We start from the raw sequence: 12,144 nt of genomic DNA, 5'->3' as shown, positions 1-12,144 counted from the left end.
TGGACCATGCCTTGGCACTTGCCCCGGTCCCATCTCCTTCTGCCAAAGACCCTCAGATCTGCCCCATTCATGCCCAGGTCCCCATAGGTACCCTTGACGTGAATGATGTAGAGCTGGCCATGCCCACCCAGTAGGCCACACGCACTCCAGCCATGCCCACCCAGTAGGCTGTGCCCACCCTGGCCACACCCACCCAGCCCCCTGAGGGCAACCGCAATGCTGATGTGTCCCTCATTGAAATTGAGTTTGACATCCCTGTAATAGAACAATGAAATGAACAATGAAAAAGAACACAAGAATTCATCAATACGAATTGATGAATGGGTGGAGTGGGGGGAAATGGAGTCTGTCATCAATCCAGCAGTCACCTGCAGCTCTCCTATCTGGGATTCTCCCATCTGGTTCCCGTGCCAACTGGGGGAACCAGGTCTTCACGCTCTTGTGGAAGGATCGGAGGATGGGGACAGATCTTGCCAGTAGAAGATAAGATGTGCTGCAACAGTTGATTCTTCTTCTGGATCCTGATAATCAGAGTTCTTTGACTGGATCCGAAGTAGGCCGTCTCTGCCAGCACAAATAGGACAGGTTTAAATTAAGAATGGGAGATGGGACTTAAGATGTGAAAAACTGCAATTATCGTTGGGAAGAATTTATGTGGTTAAAATCAACGTATTACATAGATTCTTGCTTTTACTTCGGACAGTATCTGTGCTGAGAAATGATGCCCCATTTAAACAATGGCAAAAAGGACATAACGAAAAGATTTATTGGGCATAGACAGAAACCAAGAGTTAAAGATAAAAAATACTCCAGGGTGCCAAAGAAAAAAAAGACGATTGGGGTTGTCTGATTTTAAATTGTACTTTGCTGCCTGCTGTTTGGCTTGGATGAAGGAATGGCTGTTGTTAAGAAAAAGGATACTCTTAGAATTAGAAATACATGGTCTGAGGTTTGGGTGGCATGGCTTTTTTATGCTATGATAAAATTAAAGAAAATGTAGATTTTGAAAATCGTTACATTAGGAACGCCATATTTTGGAAATGGAGCATGTAATATATGTTGTTAAAGTCACTTAATGGTTACAATAGAAGATCGCATGTTTGACACCTGACAGCTCCACACGCGGCTACCGCTGACAGCTCCACATGCAGCTACCGCTGACAGCTACTGATAACGGCTGCAACCTGACAGCTCCACACACGGTCAGCCGGGATTGGTCAGGAACGAAAGCAGTGGGAGAATCCATGAACAGGGATTGGCCAGGAGCTTGCCAGCGGGACTATACAAGGGGTTTTTAAAACGTGCTAAGGTGTTCCTGTGTAGATAAATAAACAGTGGATTGCACCCGAGACTGCTGTCCTTTTTGACCGGGAACCCGCCGCAAAACACTACAGAGCAGATATAGACCCAGATGATGCCTGAAAATACTTCTGTTGGCCTCACTCCAAGAAGCATTTAATACAAAACAAATAGGTTTACATATCAATATATCTGTTTATGACAGTGAACGTAAAGGTGAAACTCAAAAAATTAGAATATCGTGCAAAAGTTCATTTATTTCAGTAATGCAACTTAAAAGGGGAAACTTAATATATGAGATAGACTCATTACATGCAAAGCAAGATAGTTCAAGCCGTGATTTGTCATAATTGTGATGATTATGGCTTACAGCTCATGAAAACCCCAAATCCACAATCTCAGAAAATTAGAATATTGTGAAAAGGTGCAATATTCTAGGCTCAAAGTGTCCCACTCTAATCAGCTAATTAAGCCATAACATCTGCAAAGGGTTCCTGAGCCTTTAAATGGTCTCTCAGTCTAGTTCAGTAGGAATCACAATCATGGGGAAGACTGCTGACCTGACAGTTGTGCACCCTCCATAAGGAGGGAAAGCCTCAAAAGGTAATTGCAAAAGAAGTTGGATGTTCCCAAAGTGCGGAAGAAAAAGGTGCACAAGCAGCAGGGATGACTGCAGCCTGGAGAGGATTGTCAGGAAAAGGCCATTCAAAAGTGTTGGGGACTTTCACAAGGAGTGGACTGAGGCTGGAGTCAGTGCATCAAGAGCCACCACACACAGACAGATCCTGGACATGGGCTTCAAATGTCGTATTCCTCTTGTCAAGCCGCTCCTGAACAACAAACAACGTCAGAAGTGTCTTACCTGGGCTAAAGAAAAACAGACCTGGTCTGTTGCTCAGTGGTCCAAAGTCCTCTTTTCTGATGAGAGCAACTTTTGCATCTCATTTGGAAACCAAGGACCCAGAGTCTGCAGGAAGAATGGAGAGGCACACACTGCAAGATGCTTGAAGTCCAGTGTGAAGTTTCCACAGTCTGTGTTGATTTGGGGAGCCATGTCATCTGCTGGTGTTGGTCCACTGTGCTTCATTAAGTCCAGGGTCAACACAGCCGTCTACCAGGAGATTTTGGAGCACTTCATGCTTCCTTCCGCAGACGAGCTTTATGGGGATGCTGACTTTATTTTCCAGCAGGACTTGGCACCTGCCCACACTGCCAAAAGCACCAAAACCTGGTTCAATGACTGTGGGATTACTGTGCTTGATTGGCCAGCAAACTCACCTGACCTGAACCCCATAGAGAATCTATGGGGCATTGCCAAGAGAAAGATGAGAGACATGAGACCGAACAATGCAGAAGAGCTGAAGGCCGCTATTGAAGCATCCTGGTCTTCCATAACACCTCAGCAGTGCCACAGGCTGATAGCTTCCATGCCACGCCGCACTGAGGCAGTAATTGCTGAAAAAGGGGCCCAAACCAAGTACTGAGTACATATGCATGCTTATACTTTTCTGAGGTCCGATATTGTTCTATGTACACTCCTTGTTTTATTGATTGCATGTAATATTCTAATTTACTGAGATTGTGGATTTGGGGTTTTCATGAGCTGTAAGCCATAATCATCACAATTATGACAAATCACGGCTTGAACTATCTTGCTTTTCATGTAATGAGTCTATCTCATATATTAGTTTCCCCTTTTAAGTTGCATTACTGAAATAAATGAACTTTTGCACAATATTCTAATTTTTCGAGTTCCACTTGTATCTGGACTTCCTTGATAGAAAGTAAAAGAGCTTTGGAGACCCTAATAACAATTCAAATTGTTATTTGAATAAACTCTTGAAAACATTTTGCGTGCTTCTGGATTTTTAGTCTCCAAACTTTCATCAAGGTCGATGTGTTCATACACTAGAAGACTTTTCTTGAAAGCTTTCATCTTTTTTCCCCTTGAGTATATTTATCTAAATTCAGTTCTAGCACTTCATTCGTCTCTCCCACAATAAGTATTTCTGCCTCTGCCTCTTCTATTAAAATATGAAAAATATTTCATAAAACTGTTCTTTGTTTAGCATGTAGATGGATGCAAATGTTAACTCCCCCACCCCCATCGTTCTTAATTTCAAGATTAGAATCCTTCAGTCCTTGTTCTTTAGCTGTTCTAATACTTCCCAGAGTGGTAATTTGAGATAGATTATTATTTCTTTGTTTGCTTGTTTTATTTTTCCAGGCAGTGTTCTTGACCTATCTGTGTTTAGTAAACTTGTGCAGTCTGTTTTTGTCTGCCTCTTATAAACAAATAATATCAGTGTTATGTGTTCAGAGCTTATTAAAATTGCCACTAAAAATAGGATTAAATCAGAACCAGGCTGAAGAAAAGCAACATTATATCACGTTAAATGAAAGTGGACCCAGTTTATTCTTATTTGTTCATCAATGGGTAGGGACCTCATCTTTCTAGATTGTAATTAAAGGGGTGGCCTTTGCCCAAGCAATAAGCATATCAATGTGATGGTACTCAGGCCATCCTTTTGTGTCTTCAGAAATAGCCAGATGCATCCTGGGTGTTCATAACATTCTTTCAATATTGCTCCTCAGAACTTGATTTTATAGCACCCTGTCTTCAATTACAGAGGTGGGATACAACCATCAAAACAAGGCACCATTGACAGCTTATCTTCTAGGGATCTAATTTCTTTTGTCACCTGTCCCGTTTGATGGCAATGGATTGCATCATAGTTTAATTGTGAGTTATAGGAGTACCTGGTTTTACTGGTCCTGAATTTTCCTGCTTTTAGCTTCAGTAGAGGTTCTGAGCTTTGATATTGTGCAGAGAGGGATGAAATCGTTTCTCTGTTGACATTTTGCACAACATGCCTGACTTTATATGTTTCAATCATGTTCTCCATTTCTTTTTAATCTAAAAAGCTCCAAATGCTTTGGTCTTCCATTGAAGAAGAATTGCTTTGATGCTTTAAACATTTTGATTTTCCTTTCAATTTCTACAATAAAGTTTTTGGAGCGATGACCAAAACTGTGTAAAATATTGTATAGCATGCTTGCATCTTCAGTTGATAGACGGGCATTGCTATGTTGGCAGTTTTATTTTCAATTCCTTTGCCAATGAGACTACTGTGCATTTTTTTACAGTTATTAAATATGAGCTGACATTTACATTCAGTCATTCACTAGATATCTAAAATCCTTTTTCTAGTTAATCGCTGATAGCTTAGAAGATCCTTTTAATATAGATGAAGTTTGGATTCTTTTCTCAAACTCACACACTTTACACTTGCTATCTTTCATTTGCATTTGCCACTCATGTTTGGATAGATGATTTTTTTTTTCAAAATCTTTGCAATCATGCTGAATATTTTGATGTTATCAACACATTTTGCTGGCTCACTGTTCACACTAAACTCCATACCATTGGTAAACAAAAAGCACCAAAATCAGTATAAATGTTAGGGAAATCTTATGTTTAGTTGTGAAGATTGTCCCTTTATTCTTATTCCCTGATTCCTGTTCTTGAATAAGATACTGTCAGGTCCCAAACGGTCCCTTATTTTATTTACCTTCCTTCTCTCCTTCCATCTTTGGGAACTGCCATTCTGTTGCGGTAGGGGGGAGCCCAGCATTACTTGCATGTTTGTATTTGTTTGCCAGTTCTGTTTCCTTTTCCTGATTGCCACAGGGAGGGATATCACTCTTTAGAAGAGCATATTGGAGCTGTGACTAGGGGGGCCTTTGCCCAGATTCGCCTGGTGCACCAGGTGCGGCCCTATCTGGACCGGGATGCCTTGCGTACAGTCACTCATGCGCTCGTGACCTCTCGTCTGGACTACTGTAATGCTCTCTACATGGGGCTGCCCTTGAAGACCACTCGGAGGCTCCAACTGGTGCAGAATGCAGCCGCGCGAGTTGTGTTGGGAGTCTCCCGATAATCCCATGTTACACCTTTGCTCCGCGAGCTGCATTGGCTGCCGGTTGTCCTCCGGGTGAGATTCAAGGTGTTGGTAATGACTTACAAAACCCTACATGGCATGGGTCCAGATTACCTACGGCAACACCTGCGGCCGGCGTCAACCTCCCTCCGTCCAGTGTGCTCCCACAGAGAGGGCCTCCTCAGGGTGCCTCCGATCAAAGAATGTCGATTGGTGGCCCCTAGGGGGAGGGCGTTCTCTGTGGGCGCGCCAGACCTGTGGAACCGCTTGCCGGTCGAGCTCCGGATGGCCCCTGACCTTCGCTCCTTCCGGCGGGATCTAAAAACTTATTTATTTGAGCAATCCGGCCTGGTTTGATGGGTTAAGGGCTGGGTTTTTAATATGGTTTTAATTACTGTTCATATCGGGCATAATATTTAATTGTTTTTTAACTTTTGTACTTCGTTTTTAATATTTATTGCCCTGTACACCGCCCTGAGTCCTTCGGGAGAAGGGCGGTATAAAAATTTAATAAATATAAAATATAAATATATATGGTAGCTCTCTGAAGACAATCGCAACAAGCTGGATATCAATGAGGCCAGGAAGTCATGTGCCAAAAGCAACAGCTAATCACCCCGAAACGCCAGCTGATTGGATGCAATTCAAATCCCCACGCGGCTTTGGTGGGAGGAGTTTATGACCATATGGTGTTAGCGAGCTTTTACCTCAGACCTTGCCTTGATCCCCCACTGTTACTGACCCCCAAATAAAAGAATCCTGTTTGAAGCTGTGATTGCCTCAAGAGCTCGAATTCTTGGGAGGACAGCTGAAGTGGGTCATTACAGATACTAATCCATGAGAGAATCTTACCTTTTTTTGTCATGGTAGTTGATTTTTCTAGAGAGTTTGTGGTAATGAGTTTTATGAAAGGCTTTTTGAAAATCAAGGAGATACTCAGTACTGTACTGAAGCCAACTTGTATCAACTCACAAGAGCCAATTTGTGGAGGCCTAGTATGCCAACCAGCTGTTTGACGGCTGGTGCAGCAATTCAGTGTCACCAATGAAACTGGCAGAGTTGGGTATTATGCATTTATCAACACACCACTGTATATAATACAGGCTGCACTTCTATCTATATGCTTGCTGAAACCCTCAAAAAAATGTAGGCATTAGCCCTCCAAGATAGACAAGCGTAATGATGAGTACTACAGTACTTCTGTCATTATTGTAAGGTTAAATTAACAGAATTTTGCAAGACTGAATGTATTTCTCCTTTCTGTCCTTTAACTCCAAAGTTCCTTCTAAAATGTTTTCCATGCCCCCTCTGCTTCTGTAGGCTGAGATATATTTTGTGTGCCAGCTGATCCAGGTGGCGGCTCTTCTTCCTATATCCCAGGGTCATTCTCACATACCATTATAGCAGGTAAGGTGCACATTCTACAAAAAAAAGCCATTCCTTCCTTCCTTCCTTCCTTCCTTCCTTCCTTCCTTCCTTCCTTCCTTCCTTCCTTCCTCCTTCCCTCCCTCCCTCCCTCCCTCCCTCCCTCCCTGTTGATTTGGGTAAAATAGAAATAACATTGGTATTCTCCAAATAGCTTGATTGTACAGTATTTAATTAGGAAAGATGGCCTCTGTAAGGGAGAATGAAGTTCATTCACAAGTTGTTCTCTCTTTAGCACAATCCTTTAACATGCCAAGAAACTCAAATGCAGAAATCTTGGAATGCCATCATCTACAATTTTACATGAACAGATACATACTGTCAAGGAAATGCCAAAAAAATGCAAAATATTTTATTTTATTTCTTTATAGATGAAGAAATGGTATATGTTTTTGTTTAACTGGCAGTGGAGATGCAGCACAGCTGGCCTTCATTAGACTGCTGGAGGGCTGATTGTTTCCTGCACATAAACAAGTCTGTTCCCCTAATATCCTGATTTCTAAGAACATTGTAAATGAACAATCCAGAGTAATATCTCCTAGGCTTTTGATTGGAATAGGAAAGTTTTGCAGATGGAACTGTTCATCATCTGGAATGGTCTTCATACTTACAGAAATGGTTGTTTTTCTTCATTTGTTTGAAGATTTTCTTTTCAGTAACTCATTCTGCCAAGCTAGTTTATAATTTCCTTATCATCCAGTTAACTCTTTTCAGAAATTGAAATCACATTAACTCTTTTTCTGGCCTTGGAGATAGTTGCTGATTTTGGAGGGGGAAAATGCATTTCACACTTTTTAAAGAATCATTGGAACTCAGTGGTTCTTTTTGCCATCAAAGTCTATAACTTTGTCTTCATTCTGAAAGAGTTTGTTCAGATGCAGAAGACATAGGCTTTATATCCTCAGCTGCAAAGATAGATCAAATAATTCATTGAATTTCTCTGCAATTTCCTTACCACCATTTAGGTCATCTTTAGGTCATCTTTGCAATTTCCTTACTCTCCTTTAGCTCGTTTTTATCCTATGACTCATTGGTCGCACCACCTCTGTGTTCAGTGGCCTGCTTTAAATATAGTTAAAATGCCTTTTTTTAAAAAAAAAAAAGAATCATCATTCATGCTTTATTTTGTTTTGTTTTTTGCGTCTTTGGCAGTTTGCTTGCACTTTTTTGTAAAAGGTTTTTCTTTCCTTCTTCCAGTCTCTGACAAAATTTCCATTCATTGTTTTTAGTTTTGTTGTATGCCACCCAGAGTCACATTTGGTGAGATTGGTGGCTACAAGAAACAAACAAACAAACTTATTTGATCTGTCTCATTAACAATTAAATGGTATCTTATTTCTTGAGTTGAGGTGTGCTTTCTAGAAAGGTGTTGTTTATTACAGTTCCTAAATAATACAGAGGAAGGAACCTAGTACTTTTGATTCCTTTATACCAGGGGTGTCAAACTCGCAACATCACGTGATGTGTCACAACAGTTTGACACCCTGTTTTATACCATTATCTTATTTGCAGTCAGATATGACTGTTTTGGACATTTTGGGCAATTATTCCCTTTTCCATGTTAAATGCAATGGCATTATGGTCAATGTTTCCAAGTTGTTCAATACTATTCAGAGAAAATGCTGCTATCTAGGATTAACCCCAGCATGGTTTTCCATCTGGTTGACTGCTGATGAAATATTGTAGACATGCATATTTAGCTATCTAGAAATTTTGCCTATTTGACATGACATGGCCATGTATTTTCACTGTCTGTGACTGAGCGAACCACTCAGTGTTCCTCTTTAAATGCCTATGTGATTTCATCTTCCATCAGAAGACAGTCAAGAGAAATAATAGCATGTCCCCAATACTAATTTTCTTTCTTTCTTGAGCTACGTGGTTAACTCCAGTGGTTTGATGTCATTTCACCCCTTAATTTAAACCGAGGAAGAAATGAATAAAAGGATTGTGTTTTACTGATTATAAGTCTTCTTTCAGTTTTCTTCACATCTCACCTTTTAAAAACCCCCACTGGGGCTGTGACAACTCCAACAGCATCATTTCACAAAGGAGCAGTAGTAAGTATTGAGTGTGAACTTACAACATTATGCCTTACTCATCAGTTGCTCTGGCAATTTGTTGACCATATCTATTAATTTACCAGAAATAGTTTGTTATTTGGTTGAACAGTAAAAGCTACAGAATAATGATTATGGGGTAAAACACAGGCACTGAGATTATTCATTCGCAGCAGGAAATGGATGCACAACTGAGGAGGTATATAGGTCATCCTGTAATAGTCTTTCCCATACTGCTAAAATATATATGTATTATTGCCCAAACTCTCAGTATTCTAAGATCATCATCATCATCATCATCATCATCATCATCATCATCATCATCATCATCATCATCATCATGTAAAAAGCAAACTAAAACTTGCAAGAACACATATAAATACCAAATGTCAAATAAGCAGCAAATGGCAGCATGACAAGAGATTTGACATCTGCATGAAGCAGCAAGAGTTTTTTTAAAAAATTCTGGCCTTAGTGCATATTTATGGAGGGTATGATTTGGCCTCTCTGCATCAGAAAACTAATATGTGACCTTGATCTTTTGTTAAATTTAACCCTGCATCCAGAATAGTAGACTTGGATTCTTATATTCCTTTTTTTCACACAATCTAACCCCCTGCATTCTACTGAACCCTTGTAGTCAAGAAATCAAGATGGCACCACAACAGTGCAATCAAAGCTCCATCTGGGTTTTGTGGGTGTTGCACATCACAATTGCCATCTTGACTTTTTTTTTACCATACCCCACAGAGACCTGCTTGGAATTATCTTTTTTTTGCCCCTCTCTTCTGAAATTAGGTAGGGATACCAGGGAATTGAAACTGAACACATTTGGAAGGCAAGTTATGAAAAAGAACTAAGCCTTGTTTTGAACTGTTGTATTTGTCCTTTAAATATTTCTCCTCCTCCAAATAGATGGGGCCCAGATAACACACACACACACACACACAGAGAGATGTAAATGTGTATATATCTATGTATATGTATATTTGTGTATGTATTCATTTACATATTTATTATGTTTCTGGTTCCTTATTTTACCAACCCCAGAAGGATGGAAGGCTGAGTCAACCATGAGCCGTTCAGAATTGAAGTGCTGGCAGTCAGCAGAATTAGTCTGCAATACCGCATTCTAACCACTACGCCACCACGTGAAAACTGGATAGTAGGCTGTGCATGCCTGGACTTACAATAACATTGCAACACTCCACCTGTTTTTTACTTGTGTTACAACACTGCATGCCAGAAAGTGAAGGGTAGAGCTTGTATTGGGATGTCAGAACACGTTTCATCATTTGTATGACATTTCCTTTGCTCTGTATCCTGCTCAGAAGTAAATCTCATTAAATTCATGTCTGTTTATTTTCAGGGATGCATAGATCTATCTAAACATTCATCCATGTCAGAACACAATCCCTTCACTTCCATTTTTACCCTGGGCAAAGCCAACTATGAAAGTATTTTATTTATTTGTGTAATGAGTATTGTTATAGGCAGAATCTAGTGCTGCGTCTATCCGAAGTGAGTCCAAATGAGTTCAATAAGTTTTATTCCCAATAAGGCTTAGATAATTCAGAGACCCACCCAGTATTGACTTCCTATAACAGGAAGTTCTGCAAAACAAAACACTTTCATCCCCCTGCAATCTTCATAACTATATAAACAAAACATCATCAGAAAAACTCATTTATAATTAGTGCCTCACACTGTATGCATCAGGACTTTACTCCAAATAGGTAGGCTAAATATTCCCTTCCTAGTGAGGGCCACATAGGATGGACTTTGTAATATTTGAAATATTAGTTTCATAGTACTGTTGCACTGGCAGACTAACCTCACTTTACTTTCTTTAATTCAGCCGACACTAGCCATTGCTCAAGCCAATTATAAACTCTGAAATTGCTGTAGATGGGGAACGAACGTCTTTTAGGTTCCTACCAGATTTGGCATTCACATCAGTCAGGATAAGCATGTCCAAAAGAAGAGCCCTCAGAGCAGTAAAAAGATCAGCAACTCAAAGCAAGTTTATTGGTTTGGGGTCTACGGGGTCTGATATTTTTCCAGGATGAGGCCTTTCTGCAGGGCCACACCTTGAAAAGCAAGATGGTCCTGGGAACTTTGTAATGGCTGAAAGGTATAAATAGTGTGGGAAGACCAGGGCTAGCCATGGAGGAGGGTGGGAGAGTTGTCAGTAATGCTACTTTTTTTTTGACTGCAGGATTTTTTGCCCAAGTGTATGGTTTTCACTTTCACTCCAGGGAAGCCAGATGATCTGCTGCCTCCAATACAACTGTATGTCCTACCACAATTCAAACTACTATTTTCTTTCTCACAGGAGTAGAGGAGATGAATCTGCAAGACTGGTGCAAGACCATTCAGCTTCAGCTAGGAAAAAGAGATTTTCCAAACCCTTTTCTTTTATTAACCCAGTCAATAGGCTTGCAGACAGGAGGAGGTACTTAATATAACAATGATTTTTCATTGTTTATAAGGTTTATAAGCATATCTGGCTTCTGAACTTTTCAAGGCTATTTATGTATGTCATTTAGGGCACACTCAGCCTAAAGTTTTCCAAAAAGGTTCCTACGTAGATTCCTTTGAGAAGAATCCACATAAGCAGTCACAGGAAAATATTGTGATCCTTGAGTGGTACTTTTTAATACCATCATATCTACTTATACTAAATCACTTTCCCTTTTCTAGTTCTTCATTTGATTTCCATTTGTGTTATTAGGGGTAGGACTACACTTGTATCAGCTCATCCTTTACCCCATTTGATGCCGCTGTGATATATTGGAGTTACAAGCCTGAATATTCCCACAGGTTTCCAGAGGATCTTTCAAGACATTGGTCCTGTCAGCTCAGTACAAGGTTTGCCTAAGGCACTTTGTGCCAAGTGACACCTAAAGCACACCAAATCAAAGTACAGGGTACTCCTAAGTCTTCTCAGAATGGTTTTAAAGGAATATTTTATTTCAGGACGAAAAATCAAACCATTTCAGCCAATGCTGTTCTGCAACTGCCTGCTCTTGTATACTAGGACTTACTAGATCTAGACTGCAAAAATATAGACAGCCATTAGATGGCAGTAAAGATATACAGAAAAGTTCTGTTTCCCTCTGGTGGTCATCCATGTTTTTGCAATCTTAAGCTGATACTGTAAATCTCTCTATACAGCCAATTCTAACAGTTTTTACACCTTTTGAAATTTAAAGAAAGGATAATGCATGATTTGCCATCCTCCCCTCCCCTCTTTTTTTAAGATATGGAGAAATGACTCAGACTGCCCAGAAGGAATTATAAAGGTGGGCTGTGTAAATAAATGTAGAACTGATCTTGGGGATGGTAGGTGAGAGCTGTTAAGAGCAAAAGGAAAGAGCAAACCGTTAGAGAGAACTTGCAGATAGGTTTACCAAATC

General features: G+C 40.3%; 1 protein-coding gene across 2 annotated transcripts in view; it reads left to right on the top strand.

Moving 5' to 3' along the window:
• Nucleotides 1–10,061, top strand: part of PTBP2 (polypyrimidine tract binding protein 2) — a gene marked incomplete at its 5' end in the record, with an annotated part of 114,216 nt that extends 104,155 nt beyond the window's left edge. The window contains 3 exons of one of the 2 annotated variants that reach the window (XR_014026223.1): nt 6,561–6,647; nt 8,646–8,725; nt 9,776–10,061. The remainder of the gene's footprint in view (nt 1–6,560; nt 6,648–8,645; nt 8,726–9,775) is intronic. The other variant, XR_014026222.1, reaches the window with a different exon arrangement.
• Between the last annotated feature and the right edge of the window lie 2,083 nt (nt 10,062–12,144).

Source organism: Vipera berus, assembly GCF_964194415.1.
Source record: "Vipera berus genome assembly, chromosome: 3".
NCBI lineage: Eukaryota > Metazoa > Chordata > Lepidosauria > Squamata > Viperidae > Vipera > Vipera berus.
This window is presented reverse-complemented; position numbering and strand designations above follow the sequence as displayed.